This window comes from Podarcis bocagei (assembly GCF_964188305.1).
Source record: "Podarcis bocagei genome assembly, chromosome: W".
Lineage (NCBI taxonomy): Eukaryota > Metazoa > Chordata > Lepidosauria > Squamata > Lacertidae > Podarcis > Podarcis bocagei.
The window spans coordinates 80,558,877-80,579,988 of record NC_138131.1 but is presented as its reverse complement, the minus strand read 5'-3'; positions in this window follow the sequence as shown (position 1 = coordinate 80,579,988).

Genomic DNA, 21,112 nt, shown 5'->3' with positions numbered 1-21,112 from the left:
GGGGCTAGTGGGGCTGCAGCACAGGTAGGGGACACGGCGGTGGGGGGGGGAGACGGTCTGGGGAAGCGGGGGGAGGGTGGGTTGCTTGCGAGACAGCGGAGGAGGAGGAGGCCGGCATGTCCGGGCAGCAGCAGCAACAGCAGCAGCAGCAACTCCCGCCGCCGCCCCCTCCTCCGCCCGCTATCGCCGCCACCACCACAACAGCCGCCGCCGCCTCAGCTGCCGCCGTCCCTCAGTCCCTCGCTCTGCTGCCTCCTCCCACCCCGGCAAGGGGAAGGGAAAAAACTTTCACTTTTGTGCGTCCCTCCCGGCGTGACGCTGCGCGCTGACGTCACGGGGCGGGGCTTTAATGGTGGTGTGCCGCGAGATTTTTTTCCGGTAAACAGGTGTGCCGTTGCCCAAAAACGTTTGGGAAACACTGGTCTAGGCCATATGAAGAGGGAATGCAGATATCCCAGGGCCAAGACAGAGCAGCGCAGCAGAAGTTCATCGCGTGGAAAAGGCCAAAGCAAAGGCAAAGGTCCGGTCTCCAGGACAACGCAGCACAAGGCAATGGTCTCACGCTTCACTCCAAAGGTTGCAAAGGTCCAGAAGACGTCTAGATCTTTCTTCGTTGTTGATTCAGCAGCTACCCACCACATGTGCAACGATAAGCGACTGTTCGTGTCTTTTACACCGCAGGAAGGTGCGATTCACCAGGCGGATGACCACACGATCCCCAGTCAAGGCTACGGAACTGTTGTTCTTCACAGTTTGGACTTATCGATACAAGATGTGCTTTACGTACCAGATGCAACACACAATCTACTCAGTGTTATGCAGCTGAATGAACGGAACATTGACGTTTCCTTCAAGAACAAGAAATGCACCATCACAAAGAAAGACGATTATGTATTGCATGCTGAATGCGTTGATCATTTGTTTGTTTTGTATTATGATGATGTTGTGCAGAATGAGACTTGTTGCATTGCAGGTTCTAACAAAAGTTTGCATGCAGGATGTATTCATGATTTTCACAGGAAATTTGGTCATTTGCATTTTGAGGCAGTATCTAAAATGCCTGCCTTGGTTGAAGGTATGACTATTAAACCCTGCAAGTACCACATGAAGTGCAAGGCATGCGCAGCAAACAAGGTGAAAATGGCTGCGAAAGGTAAGGTGTCTAGTAGGCAGGCTACAGAACCATACCAGGTTGTTCATGCTGATTTAGTTGGTCCACTATCACCCTCTTTGGGTGGAAATAGGTACTTCATGGTTCTCATTGATGCATTTTCCAGGTATATTTATGTGTACAATCTCAAGCAGAAATCAGAGGCTTTTCCAAGGTTCAAGGAATTCTGTGCTTGGTTGGAAAATGTGCATGGTAAAAAGATAAAGACTCTTTTCACTGATCGCGGGGGAGAATTCACTTCTCAGCAGTTTGAAGCTTTTCTGACTGAGAAAGGAATTCAACACGATTTGTCCAGTCCTCGCTCGCCATGGCAGAATGGACTTTGCGAAAGGGCAAATCAGACATTGCTTCAAGGGTTAAAAACCTTGCTGCATGATGCCAATCTTCCAGAGAGTTATTGGGCCGAATCTCTCTCGTGTTTTGTTTACAGTTACAATCGCAGGTTATCTTCAGCGATTGGTTGTACCCCCTATGAGAAGATGTTTGGCAAGAAACCATACATCAAACACATGAAAATTTTTGGTTCTGACATGTGGGTTCACTCACCACAAAGCTCCAAGTTAGGCAAGCGTGGATTGCATGGTATCTTTCTAGGTTATCAGAAAGGTTCTTACAGAATAATGATGACTGACTCCAAGACTGACTGACTGACTCCAAGAGTGCTCTGATGGTGTTTCCTGCTTGGCAGGGGGTTGGACTCGATGGCCCTTGTGGTCTCTTCCAACTCTATGATTCTATGATTCTATGACAATTAAGCTCACAAGAAGTGTTGAGTATAATGCCAAGTGGGGGGAGAATGTGGGAATTTTCCAATGTTATCCTGATGACAGTGATGAAACTGAGGATAAGCAACAGCAAAAGCAGCCGCAACAACCCACACCCACAGATAAAAGTTCTGATTCTGAGTCTGAAACTGAATCGGATAATTCAGAGGATTTCAAGATTGCGAAAGCCTCTATGCGACCCTCTGAAAGCTCTGATCAAGAATTGGAAGAACCATTGTTCACAATAGGCCACTTTTCTCCTAAGAAGGAAGAGGAAAGTGTTGAAGACCAAAGGCTGATTCGCAGGTCACAAAGAGCCACAAAAGGCAGACCTCCAAAGAGATTTGCTGATGAATTTGCTAAGACAGCAGTAGCAGCTGTTAAAAGCTCCAAGAAGGTATTTGAACCTTCAAGTTTCCAAGAAATCCAGGATGTGGATTCTAAGGAAGCTGAGCCATGGTTAAATGCCATGAAGGCTGAGCTTGATTCCTTAGAAAGGAACAAAACATGGGAGCTAGTTCCAGTAGTTCCAGGAATGAAACTGCTTGGAAGCAAATGGGTCTTCAAAACGAAGACAGATCAAAATGGCAAGATAGTCAGACACAAAGCCAGATTGGTAGCCAGAGGTTTTGCACAGGTACCAGGTGAAGACTATCACGAGACCTACTCACCCACTGTGAGGTATGAGAGCATTAGGCTTATGCTCAAGCTAGCTGCAGAGGAGAATCTACACATTAGTCACCACGATGTGAATACAGCATTTTTGTACGGCTCTCTAGGTGAATCACTTTATATGCTTCCACCTGATGGCGTACAGGTAAAACAGGGATTTGTTTGTGCTCTAAAGAAGTCCCTTTATGGTCTCAAACAAAGTGCACGGTGTTGGCACACAAAACTCACTGCAGCATTGTTTTCTCTAGGTTTTCAACAAGGGAAAGCTGATCCATGTGTATTTGTCAAAGAGGAGGGGCAAAAGAAGCGGTATTGTTTGTTTTATGTTGATGATATTTTATTCTTTTGGAAAGATGTCACAATGTACAATAACGCCCTAGCTCAAATGAAAGAGCACTTTGACATGAAAGATCTTGGTGAGGTAAACAACTACCTATCTCTGGAAATAGAGAGAAATCAAAGTGGTAACATTCTAGTACACCAGTCACGGAAAATTGCTGATGTGTTAGACAAACTGAACCTGATGGATGCTAACCCTGTAGACACACCGATGACAACAGGTTATCAGGTAGAAGACACTGAAGAAGCATTTTCTGACACTACACTGTACAGAAGTGTGCTAGGCAAGCTAAACTTCATTGCCAGATAGAATCATAGAATCATAGAATCATAGAGTTGGAAGAGACCACAAGGGCCATCGAGTCCAACCCCCTGCCAAGCAGGAAACACCATCAGAGCACTCCTGACATATGGTTGTCAAGCCTCTGCTTAAAGACCTCCAAAGTAGGAGACTCCACCACACTCCTTGGCAGCAAATTCCACTGTCGAACAGCTCTTACTGTCAGGAAGTTCTTCCTAATGTTTAGGTGGAATCTTCTTTCTTGTAGTTTGGATCCATTGCTCCGTGTCCGCTTCTCTGGAGCAGCAGAAAACAACCTTTCTCCCTCCTCTATGTGACATCCTTTTATATATTTGAACATGGCTATCATATCACCCCTTAACCTCCTCTTCTCCAGGCTAAACATGTCCAGCTCCCTTAGCCGTTCCTCATAAGGCATCGTTTCCAGGCCTTTGACCATTTTGGCTGCCCTCCTCTGGACACGTTCCAGTTTGTCAGTGTCCTTCTTGAATTGTGGTGCCCAGAACTGGACACAGTACTCCAGGTGAGGTCTGACCAGAGCAGAATACAGTGGCACTATTACTTCCCTTGATCTAGATGCGATACTCCTATTGATGCAGCCCAGAATTGCATTGGCTTTTTTAGCTGCCGCGTCACACTGTTGGCTCATGTCAAGTTTGTGGTCAACCAAGACTCCTAGATCCTTTTCACATGTACTGCTCTCAAGCCAGGCGTCACCCATCTTGTATTTGTGCCTCTCATTTTTTTTGCCCAAGTGCAATACTTTACATTTCTCCCTGTTAAAATTCATCTTGTTTGTTTTTGCCCAGTTCTCTAATCTGTCAAGGTCGTTTTGAAGTGTGATCCTGTCCTCTGGGGTGTTAGCCACCCCTCCCAGTTTGGTGTCATCTGCAAATTTGATCAGGATGCCCTTGATGTTCAAGACCTGACATTGCTGTTAGCTGTAATTTGCTAAGCAGACAAGTTAACAACCCCACTGTTAAGGATTGGAAAGCTCTGAAACGCTTAGCACGCTATTTGAAAGGCACTATGCATTACAGACTGAGATTTAATAATCAGAAGTCTGGTGGTCTTGAGATTTTTGCAGATGCAAGTTTTGGAAGTGACACTACAGACAGGAAAAGTATGTCTGGAGTTTGCTACATGTACAATCAGGGTCTATTTGATTGGTCATGCAAGAAGCAAACAACAATTAGCTTAAGTACTTGTGAAGCTGAATTGAATGCACTGTCTTATTCACTTAAGGATTGTGAATGGTTGTTACAATTGTACAAAGACATGAAAATTCCTGTCAAATGTCCAATCCAGGTTTACCAGGACAACAAAGCATGTTTGGCTTTGCTGAATTCGGAAGGTTGTAAGCAAAGCACGAAGCACTTGCAATTGAAGTTGCATCATGCTAGGGAACATATTCAGAAGGGACTCGTAACGGTGTCCTATATGCCAGGTAATGAAATTCCTGCTGATGTATTGTCCAAGATTGCATCAAGGGATCAACACTGTACCTATGTACAGAAGTTGGGTTTGTACTGATATTGTACGAACACGCTGCCCAGTGATGTTCACAGAAAGGGGGAGGATGTTGGTTTCTGCTCTCTTCACTGTGCAGCGAAGTGCTTGTCACAAGACAATGTTTACATTCCACAGTCAGAGTACTGTTGGGTTTTCCCACGGGAATGGGAGACTGGATGTGACGTACACTGGTTTCCTGTTTTTCACTGTTCTCTCGGTGTTCTTTTGTTCCGAGGAGAAGGACGGTTGCTTCTCTGCTCCCACAGAGGCAAGATGCATGTTTGTAATTTCTCAACATTGAACTGTAAATAAAGCAAGTTAAGCATGTGGCACGTACTGCTCATCATTCCGCTGAGTACAGGACTCTGCAAATACAACAGTTTAAAGTATCTCTGGAAGCATTTTCTAATTTCCTCAGGGTTCTGGATGTTTCTCCCTTCATTCTCTAAGTTTGTAACCGTATTCAGTTTTTGTCTCTTTTTCAACTGCCATGCTAGCAGTTTCCCACATTTATTTGCTGATTCAAATGACCTTTGTTTCATTAATTTAATTTTCCACTCAACTTCTTGATTTATCAATTTAGCATATTGTGCTTGGTGGAATTTGATTTCTCTCAGAACCTCCTGTGATTTTGGTTTTGATCTTAATTTTTTCTCAGCATCTCTTATCTTCTCCAAGATCTTATCCTTTTTCCCATTCCAAAGTCTTTTCTTTATCGTATTCTGTTGTATCAGAAACCCCCTCATAACAGCTTTGCTTGCATCCCAGATTACTCTTTTTTCCACTGTAGTATTCAAATTTATTTCAAAACAGTCTTTTAGAGTCTTTTGGGCCTTCTTCACAATCTCCTGATCTCTTAACAAGGTGTCATTCATTTCCATCTGAAGGAACCGATTGGAATTAGTCTCATTTCCATTTTCATAGCGTTATGGTCGGAGCAGGTTTTTGGGCAGATTTCCACTTTTCTAGTCTTAGGTGCCAGTCCTCTAGTTATCCATATTTGGTCAATTCTTGTCCATGTCAGATGTGCTTCAGAAAAGAATGTTCCTTCTTTTCCTAGGGGGTTCTTTGTCCTCCAGATGTCAATCAAGTCCAAATTGTCAGTTAGCTCAAAAAAAGTTTTAGGTAGTCTGCCGTCTTTCGTCAAATTTTGATTTTGTGACTTATCCATGTTTGTAGAGACCACCCCATTCATATCTCCCATCATAATGATGTTGGTATAGTCCAGATAGTCCAGCATTGTCTCATGCAGCTTCCTATAAAATTCTGATTTCCCCTCATTCGGTGCATAGATTCCTAATATTAAATTTTTTTCTCCTTGAGTCTGTATCTCGATTGCCAAGATTCTTCCTTGCTCATCTTTAAATAAGAATTTTGGTGACAGGCTCTCCTTTGCATAAATCACCACTCCTCTTTTCTTGACTCTGTCCGATGAAATAAATTCTTGGCCTAGTCTTTTATTAATTAGCACTTTTCTATGGAGCCTAGTCACATGCGTTTCCTGCAAGCAAATAATGTCCAACTGTTCTTTTTTCAATACATGAAATATTCTTCTTCTTTTTTCCGGGGAATTCCCACCATTAATATTCCAGCTAAGGAGCTGCAGAGACATCCTGGATCAGTCTGCTATTCCTTTGGTGGTGGCGTCTCTTTCTTTTGATCCTCTGGTCCCAAAGGTGCAGGAGCAGGTACAGGTACAGGTGGAGGTGGTGGCCAAGACCCAGGTCCTGCTATTCCTTTCTGAAGGTCCTCTCCGTGGTCGTTCAAAAACTTGTCTTGATCTTCTGCTGTTTTAATTTTCATTTTCTTTCCTTTAAAGCTAAAGGATAGTCCTTGAGGAAATTCCCACCTAAAGGGAATTGAATTACCTTTCAGTAATCTTGTTAATTCTGTATATATAGATCTAAGGTCCAAGAGTTGCTTCGGAATATCCTTGTAAATTTCTGCTCTAATGCCTTGAATAACCAGTGATTTTTCAAAATGAAGGCTTAATATTTTATCTCTCTCTTGCTTGGATCTCAAAATAATCAAACAGTCTCTGGATCTATCTTTCTTCACCAATCTTCCCAGTCTGAAAGCACTTACGATTTTAAAGTCCTTGTCTTCTCCAATAGCCCAAAACTTTGAAAATTCTGATGTCAGATAGCCTATTAAGTCCCCCTGTTCAAGTTCTGGGATGGCTCTCAGTCTGAGATTATTCTCCCTATTTCTCAGTTCGATCATAGACATCATAGACAGGTAGGCCTGCTGTTCACTTATCTGTTTGTGCAGAGGTTTTACCTCCACCTGTACTGCTTCGGCCTTTCGATTGGCTTCCGCGGCTTTTTGATTCGCTTCCTCAGCTAATTTACGGTTTTCTGCAGTTACTTCCTGTAAATTCCCAATTGCTTGTGTATGTTGAGCAACTTGTTCAGTCAATTTACTGATACTGGCTGTAGCATGATCAATTTTGGCTGAATGCTCGTCTGCTTTCTTATTTAAACTTTCCAATTGTTCTAAAATTTGTTCTAAAACAGCTGCAGATCCTCCTGTAGCCATATCTTCTAATGATGTCTGCTCGGTTTCTCCTTCATGTATCTCTAAAACAGCTGGGACAGATGATCTGCGTGGCTGAGAAGTCAAAGTTGTTTGCACTAAATGTTTAGCTTTCGCTTTAGCCAATCTTGTTTTGCCCGTACCACTCATTCCAGTCCTGTCTACGTGCCAAGGTCAAGCTGTGTAAAGTCCCATGGGAATCACAATTCCAGAGAGTAAACAACAAAGTATGGGAGTTGGAACTTAAGAGGTTAAGTTGTTCCCATGATGCCTCAGCATTCTGACGTCACTTTTGGAAGCTGGGAGGAGTTTTCCTGTCTGTTCCTCTCCAGTCGTTGAGAGAGAGAGAGACGCAGTTCGTCATGGCTGCGAGGAGTCCTGGAAATTTCTGAGAAAATGATGAAATAAAGAGCTGTAAATGGACATTACTGTGCTCTGTGTGTTTGTGGGAAACTAAGTGACAGTTTGCTGCTGTGTTTTACTCTGCTGAGGCTTGACTGAAAGAAGGAGCAGATCGCGCAGAGGAAGTGTGCCGGACCTGCCGAAGCTGCCATAAAGAGCTAATTGCGGATAATAAAACAATTAGCACGTCAAGGACTAAGCAAATTCTACAGGTTATGGACCCTAAATCACCGCTTGTAAACCTGTCACTAGAGGCTGCCGGAATGCTTTGAAGTTGCGTTCGGATGGCAGTGGAGTTGGCGAAAGCGGAGGCCTGTCTTTGAGGCAAGCAGCTAACTGAAAGACGCAAAGGTTTGCCTGTGCTGAATGTAGCAGAGCTGAGAACAGCGGAAATCGTTTCTCCACGCAGCAGGAGCCGAAAGAGCTGGTGTTTTTGTAAGTACAGCTTGGGGCCCCTTGGGAGAACGGGAGACCATGGCAGAAGGCCACGATTCATATTCCGTACCTTTCGAAAAATTGGACGGAAAGAATTGGCAAGAATATAGCAGGAGGCTGAAGGCTTGGCTGGTGGCGAAGGGTCTGTGGGAGGCCGTGCAGGGACCGCCACTTCCTACACCAGGGGCTGGAGCTACAGCAGCTGAGATAGCAGACGCCCGTAATTCCCAGAGGAGGAACCAGAGGGCCCTGGGAGCAATCGTGCTTAGCCTGGATGGTTCGCAGCTACCTTTGGTTGAGGGCCTGGAAAATGCTTGTGAGGCTTATCAGGCGTTGGAACGGGTGCACCACAGAACCACAGCTGGGGCAAAGATCCACACCACCAGACGCTTGTTTGAGATGAAGTTACGTCCTGGGGATAGCATCAGGAAGCATGTAACTGATATGCTGGCCGTGTTTAACCAGCTGAGACTGTTGGGTATTGATTTTCCAGAGGAGCAGAAAGTGTACATTTTGCTCAGCTCTCTGGACAAGAGTTATGACAATCTGTGTCTAACTCTGGAGTCTATGGATCCGCAACAGCTGACGCTTCATTACGTGACAGGACGCTTGCAGGACGAACAAGAGAAACGCCAGAAAGAGGGCAGGGCTGGCACCGGGAGCTCTGGGTGTAAGGGCGGAACCAAGCCAGCGGAATGCACGGTTCAGGCGTTTTCCACTGTTCGTCGGTGCTACGTTTGTAATTCAACAGATCATCTGCGTCGAAATTGCCCCCACCGGAGCAGAGAGGCAAGGCAGGATGTTTTCAAGGACACTTCCCATGGGAATCAGTCGGGTTTCCATGGCAACCAGCCTGGAAAAACAACCAGGCGTGGGACTGAGGCTGGTGGACGTGCCAGGTGCCAGGAGGAGACGTATCAGATCACGGCTAGTCTGGCGTTGACTGAAGACAGCTGTGGGACAGAGCTAAGTTTCATTATTGACTCTGCAGCTAATCGCAACTTGATTCCAGAGACCCCTGCTGTCGAAATGTGGAATTGCAGGGCAATTCCGGCCGGGAAAACTGTACTGTTTGCAAATGGACAGAAAAAATATGTGACTAACGTTACAAATCTCTTTGTGTCTATTTTACAGGAAACGTTGGAGTGTTGTACCGTTCCTGGGATGCACCACTGTCTTTTATCTGTGCCTTATTTGTTAAAAAAGGGATTTAAGGTTTCTTTTGAGGATGACGTCTGCACAATCTCCAAAGGAGGGAGGATGCTTGCCAAGGTTAAAAAGGGGCAGAATGATCTTTTCATTCTTAAAACGTCTCTGGAGGGTGAGGGGAAGGTTGAGAAAGCACAAGCCCTGTGTGCTAAAATTCCCGCTCATGTGCAATGTGCCCATGTCTGGCATGCTAGGACGGCTCATGGTTCTGTAGAAGAACTACAGATTCTACCCGAGGTCGCTAACGGTTGCCACATTGTAGAATGTGGATGTGCAATGGATTGTGAAGCGTGCAGACATGCAAAGGTAAAAGGGTGCAGTTACCCAAAAGTGGATAGGGTGACCGAAAAACCTTTTGAGCTGATTCACATAGATCTGTTGGGTCCTGTAAAGGAACCAAGTCTGGGAGGGTCAAGGTTTCTGCTCTCGATGCAGGATAATTTTACGCAGAATTCCTGGACCCATGGTCTCAAATCCAAGGATGATGCAGCACAGCTGATCAAAGGGTGGATTGAGGGGGTGGAACAAAGGTTTTCCACCAAAGTGCAAGCTGTCACAAGTGACAGAGGTGCTCAATTTACAGGTTCTGCTTTGCAGAAGTTCTTTCGCAAGAAAGGGATACGTCACACAGTGACTTCACCCAATCAGAGGGGGGAGGCAGAGCTCAAGTGTCAGGCTCTGGTTAAAACTGCACAGGTGTTGCTGAAGGATTCTGGGTTGCCACCAAAGTTTTGGCTGGAGGCAATCAGGTATGTGAGCTTCACCTGGAATCGGACCTACAATCCAGTGGTAGGTGACACACCGTTTAGTTTGTTGCATGGCAGGAAACCCCAGGTTCATTTTTTGCGCAGGTTTGGATCGCATGCATCTGTGCCAGTGCCTAAAGTTTTGCAAGGGCCAGATGGATCCAAGTTCCGGAAAATGATCTTCTGTGGGTATGAGCCAGCAGCGCGTGCATGGAGGTTTGCGTTCCCATCAGGTGATCAGAGTAAACTGCTGATCAGCAAACACGCTGAGTTCTATGAGGAGGATGGAAGGTCAAAGACTCCTGTCAAGCGTGATGTTCTTTCAGAATGTCTTTCTGATTCAGAACAGGAAGATTCTGAGGGGGAGGAAGGAGAGGCTGAGTCTGATGATGACGATCAGGTCACTGACCAAAGTCTGGAGCAGGGTGGGGCATCTCCACAAGGTGTAAAAAGAGAGGTTAAAAGTGAACCTAGTTCTCCTGTGAGTGTAATGGAGAGGATTCAAAAACGTGTTAAGTCAGAGGGGGAATCCAGAGATGCTGAGGACACACATGATAGTGATGGTGAGCCAGGAGAAGCATCTGGGTTTGTGCCCAGGCGATCCAGTCGCACAACGAAGGGTGTTCCACCGGAAAGATACCAAGCCACAGGTGCGTTGGTAAGTTTCGCACAGTGTGAACCTGAGAGTTACGTGGATGTTCCACAGGTATTGTCAGAATGTGTGGCAGAGGGGGTATGGGAGTTGGAACTTAAGAGGTTAAGTTGTTCCCATGATGCCTCAGCATTCTGACGTCACTTTTGGAAGCTGGGAGGAGTTTTCCTGTCTGTTCCTCTCCAGTCGTTGAGAGAGAGAGAGACGCAGTTCGTCATGGCTGCGAGGAGTCCTGGAAATTTCTGAGAAAATGATGAAATAAAGAGCTGTAAATGGACATTACTGTGCTCTGTGTGTTTGTGGGAAACTAAGTGACAGTTTGCTGCTGTGTTTTACTCTGCTGAGGCTTGACTGAAAGAAGGAGCAGATCGCGCAGAGGAAGTGTGCCGGAGCTGCCGAAGCTGCCATAAAGAGCTAATTGCGGATAATAAAACAATTAGCACGTCAAGGACTAAGCAAATTCTACACAAAGCAGTAGAGAATAAAAACAAAAAGCAGGTCTCAGACAGCTGTAAGTCCAAAATCCTCTAGGGGGAGTGTAATGATGCCTCAGAAAAGAAAATAGAGTTGTTCCGCCATTAAAATCCAAACAGTTTTAAACCGCAATGAAAGGATCCTTCAGCTCCCTTTTAGCATGCAGAGCTTTCCCAAAATTGAAACAAAGTCTCTAAAGAGGTGCGAGAAACAGTTTTCCCATTTGTATCCCGACTATAACGCTCCAATATAACACTTTCAGTAGTTAAACAGTCTCAGCAGTTTGACAGTTCTTTTTTAAACTGGCAGCCCGTGAATTTGGGCTTCTCCGTCATTTATAAATCCACAAAAGGGGGAGGAAAGTCCAGTCCAAAGCCAACAAAAGTAGAACAAAAGTTAACTCTCTTAATCTCTTAGAAACCAGTTCAAATGTTGCACAAAAGTCCAAACTTCTAAAGTCACTTTAAAAAGATTCCAGCTTGTCAAATTCTTTGCTTTAATTCTTTAAGCACTGCAGGGAGACGGACTTCCTGGTTGCGTCTCCTGCTTTCACCAAATTTAGTCACTTTAGTCCCGAAATTCTTAAATTCCCCTTACTCACGGTGTCAGGGAACTGCCATCAGAGCATCAGGTGGTGGAGGGACTCAGGCAGGATGAAAGAGACTCAACTGCTGAAGCAGGGACCAGCAGGGGGAGGAGTGGGTCTCTGAGGGAATGCGAGCAGGAGGGAGGGCTCAGGGAGGCTTCCAGCGAGAACAGTGGTGAGGTATCGGAGTCTCCCATAGGGAGACCCATACCTCGCAGGAAACTGTCACGCCGTGAGTCCAGGAGACGCGTTTCCGTTAAGGAACTTCTTTGCTGGAAACGCTTCCGCAGACAGCCACTGTCGGACTCTACTAGTGACTAGAGCAGACATGTCTGAGGAGCTCCGTCACACACGGAGGTTTGTGGGGGCGCACAAACTCTGAGGGAGCACGTTTTCACGCACAAGCAGCTAATCAAACCCTCACAGCAGTCCGACAGTCTTTGTACGCTGCCTGTGCAAGAGAAGGCATCATGAGCGAACCAACCGGAACCGGAGGAGCAGGGGCTGGAGCTGGTCCAAGCTTGGAAGATAGATACCGAGCGTTGGAGGTTCAACTGGCCCTGCAGACGGCGAGGCTGGAGGAGAGAAGGGCTCAGGATGCAGACAAGAAGGGGAGAGCCACTCAATTCCCCAGAAAGGTACCAGGATTGGTGCAGAAATTTGGGGGGGACCCCAAGGACTACCATGCTTTTAGGACAGAGATGCAATATGCCCTTAATGTGCAGTTCGATGAGTTCCCTGATGAGGAATCGCGAGTTGCTTTTGTAATTGGGCATCTTGAGAAAGGGGCTAGAGACTGGGTTCGACCCCTAATGGCAACGCACAATGACATACTAAAGGACACAATGAAGTTCTTTCGTGCAATGGATATCATGTTTTCCAGCGATATTGAGGAAGGGGTGGTGCGCAGACAGCTAATGGCTTGTAAGCAGGGGAGTCGATCTGTCCGTGAATATTGGACTGAGTTTACCATGCTGATTCACAGACTGAGTTGGGATTTATCGGCGGCACCCGTTCAAATGCTATTTGAAGAAGGTCTTTCTTCGGGGGTGAAAGACGAGCTGGCACGGAGCCCCAGGGCGGAGTCTATGGATCAGCTGACCAAATCTGCGCTGACCATAGGAGCGCGGCAGGAGGCAAGAGCCTTGGAGAGGCGGGAAGGGAGAGGGGAACGTTGGAAGGAGTTCCGCATTCCAGACATTCCTGAGCCAGCTTTCCCGCCGGCAGAGCCGATGGAAATCGGAACAGCGCGCGCGCGCGCATTTTCAAAAACCAGCGAGGGAGCTAAGAAGGAGGGAAAGGGCCCCCGGAAATGCTATCTCTGCCAACAGCCAGGCCACTTTGCCAGAGTCTGCCCCCAGAGGAAGGAATGGCAAGGGATGGTGGGAGCTGTTGAGGGGGGAGAAGAAGGGGGAGCGGAGCAGGTAAAAGCCAACGCCTGGTTGCCACAATTGGGGCACTGCAGCCAGGCCAAAGAGCAGTGAAAGTGCCCGTGCCAGAAGCTCCTCGACCTGCTCTAGTGATTGAAGTGTCGCTAGAGCTGCAGAATGGGCATCCCCTAAAAATAAAGGCGCTATTGGACTCAGGCAGCTCCTGCAATTTTATGAGCAAGGAGTTTGCTGCTGAACACCAGATACAGACCATCCCTTTAAGCAACCCCCTGCAGGTGACCACGATTGATGGCAGGGAGTTGTTGGGAGGAGGAGTCCGCTTGCAGACTGTCCCAATGATAATGAGGGTGGCAAGGCACACAGAACTGATAGCGTTTAATGTGGCCACCCTGGGAGGCGCTCCCATTATTTTGGGAATGAGCTGGCTAGCTCTACATGATCCGCTGGTTGGCTGGCATCAAAGAGTGGTGTCCTTTGGTTCAGCACATTGCCTAGAACACTGCAAAGGGGAGAAGGGTTCAGTAGGGGCCCAAGCCACCCTAGCAGGGACTGAAGTAATGGGGAAGGTGAAGGTACCACCACAGTATGCAGATCTCAGCGACGTGTTCAGCGAGAAAGAAGCTGACCAACTACCACCTCATAGACCCTTTGATTGTCAGATCAATTTACTCCCTGGAGCACAGCTTCCCGTGGGCAAGTTGTATGCCATGTCAGACAGGGAAATGCAGGAGTTGCGAGGGTTCATTGACAAGAACCTGAAGAGAGGCTTCATCAGAGAGTCCAAAGCAGCAGGGGGGAGCCCAGTGTTCTTTGTGGACAAAAAAAATGCGGACAAGCCGAGACTTGTATGTGATTTTAGGCGGCTGAATGCAGTGACTGAACCGGTGGCGTTCCCTATGCCCAGAATTGATGATATTTTGACCATGGTGAGGAAGGGAAAGATTTTCACAAAGCTGGATCTAAGGGGGGCGTACAACCTGATACGCATAAGGAAAGGGGATGAATGGAAAACCACCATGTTTACCCCTTTGGGGGCGTTTGAATACCTCGTTATGCCATTTGGATTACAAGCAGGCTCCGCGTGTTTTCAATCTTTTATGAACCACGTGCTGGGCCCTTTGCTCTACAAGAATTGCGTTGCCTTTCTAGATGATGTGTTGGTGTATTCTGAGAATGAGGAGCAACATGTGAGAGACGTCAGAGAAGTGTTGAGCAGACTGCAAGCCAACAGGCTGTGGGTCAAACTGGAGAAGTGTCGGTTCCATACCAAGGAGGTGGAATTCCTGGGGTACCGCCTGTCAGACAAGGGATTGGCCATGGATCCCGGCAAGGTACAGGCAGTGCTGGAATGGAAAACACCCAAAACCAAGAAGGATGTGCAGAGGTTCCTAGGGTTTGGAAACTTTTATCGTAAGTTCATCCGCAACTTCGCCCATCTGACGGCGCCCATCACTGACTGTCTCAGCAGTAAGAAGAAGTTTGTATGGACGGCGGAGGCGGAGCGAGCGTTTGAGGAACTGAAAAGGGCCTTCGCCTCTGAAGAACAACTTCTGCATGTGGATTTACGAAAGAAGCTAAGGGTTGAAACAGACGCATCTGACAGAGCCATAGGGGCGGTGCTTCTTCTGCAGCCGGGGAAGGAGGAGTCGGAGTGGCGTCCGTGTGCCTTCTTCTCGCGGAAGCTGAACAAATCCGAGAGGAACTACACGGTGTACGACCGAGAACTGCTTGCTATTCATGAGGCGTTCCGGAGATGGAGGCATCTGCTAGTTGGTGCACAACATAAAGTGCAAGTGTGCACGGACCATAAAAATCTAGAGTACTGGAGAACGGCGCGAGTGCTCAACCAAAGGCAGTTGAGATGGGCCCAAGAGTTCTCCAAATTTAACTTTGAGATTTGTTATGTGCCAGGCCCAGAGAATGTTAGGGCGGACGCTCTCTCACGCAAACCTGAATATTTGGAGGGGGAGGGAGCACCCGAAGAAACCCATATCATTCCAGAGGACCGCTGGGTGTGTGGGGCGACTTTGGTGGGGCAAAGGGAATTGGTAGAGGGTACGGTGCAGGATGCATACGCCCAGGGGAAACTCAGGGATCTCAGAGGGGAGGAAGACAAACCCGGTGGTTTTGAGGAGAGAAATGGGGCATTGTATTATAAGGGAGCGTTATATATACCTGAAGGGGAATTGAGGGAGAAAGTACTCAAGCAGCTGCACGATAGCCCCACAGCAGGGCACTTTGGGCAACACAAAACCATGTGGCTGGTTACCAGGGAATTTTGGTGGCCCAAGGTCAGGGAAGATGTGCGGGAGTATGTGAGAGGGTGTGAACAATGCCAAAGAGCCAAGGGGGAGAGGCAGGCGCCGGCTGGTTTATTAGAACCACTGCCCACACCTGAGAGACCGTGGGAAGCAGTGGCAATAGATTTCATGACTGATCTGCCAAGGTCTAGAGGGAAAACAGCCATCATGGTTGTAGTAGACCTGTTAACTAAAATGGCCCACTTCATAGCCTGCTCACATGCGGTTACAGCAGAAGAAACCGCCAAATTGTTTGTAGAGAATGTGTTTAGGTTGCATGGCGCCCCCTTGAGGGTGGTTTCAGACCGAGGGAAACAATTTACTTCCAGGTTCTGGAGGAAGCTCATGAGCTTACTGCATGTAGAGGTTAATTTCTCGACGGCCCGTCATCCTGAAACCAACGGGCAGGCGGAAAGAGCAAATGGGGTTCTCCAACAATATTTGAGGTGTTATGTTAATGACAGAGAGAATGATTGGGTGGAGAAGCTGGCGTTGGCAGAATTTGCCTACAACAATGCAGAGAACGTGTCCACGGGGATGAGCCCCTTTTTGGCTAATCACGGGTGCCATCCCAGAGCCTTCCCAGGGGGGGAGGGGGAGAACTGGAGCGTTCCAGCTGCGGAACAGTTCGTGGAAGAAATGGAAGCGATCCATCGCCAGCTCCAACTCAACTTAAACAGGGCTAAGGAGGAATATAAGAGGCAAGCAGACAAAAACAGAAGGGAAGGTGAAAGCATCAGGGTGGGGGACCAGGTGTGGCTGTCAACCCAAGGGTTGCCATTCAAAGGAGGTTGTAAGAAATTAAGACCCAAAAGGCTGGGTCCGTTTGAAGTCATACAGCAGGTCAATCCAGTGGCTTTCAGGCTCCGGTTACCGAACCACATGAAGCTGCACCCAGTTTTTCACAGGTCGTTGCTGTCACCGTATAGAGGAGACAGTGAGGGGAGGGTCACTAGGGGACCAGCAATGGAGGAGAAGGAACACAGCTACCATGTAGCGGAGATCCTCGATTCCAGGTGGAAGGGAGATCAAGTAGAGTATTTGGTAATGTGGGAAGGGGAACCGGAGTCGGAAAACACCTGGGTTAGGGCAGAGGATGTCAATGACGAGGTTTTAATAGAGACTTTTCATCAGAGGTTCCCACGTAAACCTCAGCCTGTAGCGAGGTTCCGAAGGGAATACTTTGCCACCACCGACGAGGAAGAGGAGTTGGAGGGGTTCCCAGATTCTGAAGAGGAGGAGGATTCAGCTGGCCAGGACGACGATCGATGGAGAGAATTGTTCGAGACGTCAGAAGATGAGGAAGATTCGTTTCGGGGTTTTAGCCCTTCACCTCCCAGGGGGGAGGAATTGGGAGGGGGTGAGGGGGGCCCTGGAGGGGAGGTGGATGTCAGGGAACTGCCATCAGAGCATCAGGTGGTGGAGGGACTCAGGCAGGATGAAAGAGACTCAACTGCTGAAGCAGGGACCAGCAGGGGGAGGAGTGGGTCTCTGAGGGAATGCGAGCAGGAGGGAGGGCTCAGGGAGGCTTCCAGCGAGAACAGTGGTGAGGTATCGGAGTCTCCCATAGGGAGACCCATACCTCGCAGGAAACTGTCACGCCGTGAGTCCAGGAGACGCGTTTCCGTTAAGGAACTTCTTTGCTGGAAACGCTTCCGCAGACAGCCACTGTCGGACTCTACTAGTGACTAGAGCAGACATGTCTGAGGAGCTCCGTCACACACGGAGGTTTGTGGGGGCGCACAAACTCTGAGGGAGCACGTTTTCACGCACAAGCAGCTAATCAAACCCTCACACACGGGTTTGTAGTTTTGAATCAAATGTTCCAGGAAAAAAGGTCGGCGCTCATCGGCAGCAGCTGCACGGCTTCACTTCTGCAGAAAGAGCGATGAACTCACAGCACCGCGCCAGCCCTTCCACGTTCCGGAGCCCCTTACGGGGTTCCTTCTTCGTTTTGGGGGGCGCTTCTGGTGCCCGCCGAGTCCCACGGCCACAGGATCACTCTACCTGTGGTTTTTCTTTATGGGTCTCCGCTTCGCCGTAGCGGACGACCCTTTTCTGCGGAGCTCCCCTTCACAGCGCAAAGGGGACCGCCATTACCGTTTTGCGCCGCCTCCAGAAGTCCATCCGTAGTCATTTTTTAAATTACGCATTTCATAATTTATATTGACATTATTTGACTCCTTACTTCCATTTCTCTTTAGACAATACTCCTACATTTTTCACAGTGCTCTTTTAAACCCCACTAGCATTATCTGTCCTTCACTTATATTTTCCAGATGTTCCACAAATTTCCCCCAGTCCTCAATGAACCTCTGGTCTCTTAAGTATCTAATTTTTCCCGTCAATCTATCCAACTCCGCGTAATCTAACAGTTTCATTCTCCATTCCTCAACTGTCGGTATTTTCTGTTGTTTCCAGTTTTGGGCCAGGAGGACTCTTGTTGCAGTCGTTGCATATTGAAACAATTTACAATCGTTACTCTTTATCTCCCTTCCTAATATTCCTAACAGGAAGGCCTCGGGGTTTTTTTTCAAATGTATACCTTAAAATTTTCTTCATTTCATTATATACACTTTCCCAAAAACCTTTTACCTTTTTGCATTCCCACCACATGTGGTAGAAAGACCCCTCTTTTTCCCTGCATTTCCAGCATTTATTACAAGTTTTTTACATTTTTGCCAATTTTGCAGGGGTTATATACCATCGGTAAAAATCTTCATTATATTCTCCTTCAGCGTCATACAAGCCGTAAATTTTAGGTTTTTTTTCCAAAAAATTTCCCACTCTTCAAAATGTATATTATGTCCGATGTCCCTGGCCCAATGTATCATGACCGACTTTACTTCCTCATCTATCAGATTCCACTCTAGCAGCAAATTGTACATTTTGGATAAAATTTTATAATCGTTATTTATTATTTCAATCTGGAATTTGGAGTCTTTATCATAGAATCATAGAATCATAGAGTTGGAAGAGACCACAAGGGCCATCGAGTCCAACCCCCTGCCAAGCAGGAAACACCATCAGAGCACTCCTGACATATGGTTGTCAAGCCTCTGCTTAAAGACCTCCAAAGTAGGAGACTCCACCACACTCCTTGGCAGCAAATTCCACTGTCGAACAGCTCTTACTGTCAGGAAGTTCTTCCTAATGTTTAGGTGGAATCTTCTTTCTTGTAGTTTGGATCCATTGCTCCGTGTCCGCTTCTCTGGAGCAGCAGAAAACAACCTTTCTCCCTCCTCTATGCGACATCCTTTTATATATTTGAACATGGCTATCATATCACCCCTTAACCTCCTCTTCTCCAGGCTAAACATGCCCAGCTCCCTTAGCCGTTCCTCATAAGGCATCGTTTCCAGGCCTTTGACCATTTTGGTTGCCCTCCTCTGGACACGTTCCAGTTTGTCAGTGTCCTTCTTGAATTGTGGTGCCCAGAACTGGACACAGTACTCCAGGTGAGGTCTGACCAGAGCAGAATACAGTGGCACTATTACTTCCCTTGATCTAGATGCTATACTCCTATTGATGCAGCCCAGAATTGCATTGGCTTTTTTAGCTGCCGCGTCACACTGTTGGCTCATGTCAAGTTTGTGGTCAACCAAGACTCCTAGATCCTTTTCACATGTACTGCTCTCAAGCCAGGTGTCCCCCATCTTGTATTTGTGCCTCTCATTTTTTTTGCCCAAGTGCAATACTTTACATTTCTCCCTGTTAAAATTCATTTTGTTTGTTTTTGCCCAGTTCTCTAATTTGTCAAGGTCGTTTTGAAGTGTGATCCTGTCCTCTGGGGTGTTAGCCACCCCTCCCAGTTTGGTGTCATCTGCAAATTTGATCAGGATGCCCTTGAGTCCATCATCCAAGTCGTTGATAAAGATGTTGAATAAGACCGGGCCCAAGACAGAACCCTGTGGCACCCCACTAGTCACTCTTCTCCAGGATGAAGAGGAACCATTGATGAGCACCCTTTGGGTTCGGTCAGTCAGCCAGTTACAAATCCACTGAGTGGTAGCATAGTCAAGACCACATTTTACCAGCTTCTTTACAAGAATATCATGGGGCACCTTGTCAAATGCCTTGCTGAAATCAAGGTAGGCTACATCCACTGCGTTCCCTTCATCTACCAGGCTTGTAATTCTGTCAAAAAACGAGATCAGGTTAGTCTGACATGACTTATTTTTCAGAAATCCATGCTGACTATTGGTGATCACAGCATTCCTTTCTAGGTGCTCACAGACTTTTTGCTTAATGATCTGCTCCAGAATCTTCCCTGCTATTGATGTCAGACTGACTGGGCGGTAATTATTTGGGTCCTCTCTTTTCCCCTTTTTGAACATAGGGACAATCAAACACATTTTCTTTAACCTGTTCGTACGGTTTCATTTTCCATTTCCCCCCTTCTTTGAATAACAATTGATCGTAAGTAATCCAGTTGCCTCTCATATTGATCTTCTTGACGCTCATAACTTCTAGTGGGGATAGCCAGTGTGGAATTTTAGGTTCTAATAAATATCTATTCCTTTCCCACACTTCAATCAGGGGACCTCTAAAGATGTGGCTTTCGAAACCCTTATGGATTTTCTTCTTCTCATGCCATAAGTACGCATGCCACCCAAACCTGTTGTCGAATCCCTCCAGGTCTAACAGTTCCTTCTTTTCCAATTTTATCCATGCTTTCAACCAGCAAAGGCACGAAGCCTCATAATATAGTTTCAAATCTGGCAGGGCAAAACCTCCTCTTTCTTTTGCGTCTGTTAAAAGCTTAAACTGAATTCTCGGCCTTTTGCCCTGCCAGATATATTTTGAGATTTCTCTTTGCCATTCTTTGAATATCTTAGTTCCCTTAATTACAGGGATAGTCTGAAATAAAAACAACATTTTTGGGAGCACATTCATCTTAATTGTAGATATCCTACCCCAAAATGACAGTTTCAACTTTCCCCACACCTCGAGGTCCTTTCTTATTCCTTTCCATGCCGGCTCGTAGTTATTCTTGAATAAATCTATATTTTTCGGGGTTATCCATATTCCTAAATATTTCACCTTTTTGACCACCTCTATCTCTGTTTGTTGTTGCACTTCTTCAATTACACTTAAGTCTGTATTCTTCGTCATTATTTTAGTCTTTTTCTTATTTAATTTGAAGCCTGCCACTTTACCAAATTGTTCGAATTCTTCCAGTACCTCATTTATTGAACTCGTCGGGTCTTCTATCGTTATTACCAAATCATCTGCGAACGTTTTTTATTCATTTTGGCCAATTGTTATTCCTTTATCTTCTATTTGTCTATGAATAGGAGGACTTCCACACCGTATAAACAACAATGGGGAAGTGGATCCCTGTTTCTTTTTTAACCAATTGTTCTATATGTTCAGTTTTGCGTTTTGTTCTGTGTAAATTGCCTTTACTCCGTTGAAAAATTCTTTACCAACCTCCATATATTCCAGATGCTTTAACATAAAGTCCCAAATTATATTGTCGAATGCCTTCTCTGCATCCACGAACATCATTATAGCTTGCTTCTCACTCCTGGCAGACAGATATTCTACTATATTATGTTTCTTATATTATCTTTCATTTACCTGCCAGGTAAGAAGCCCGCTTGATCCCCGTGGATGCTTT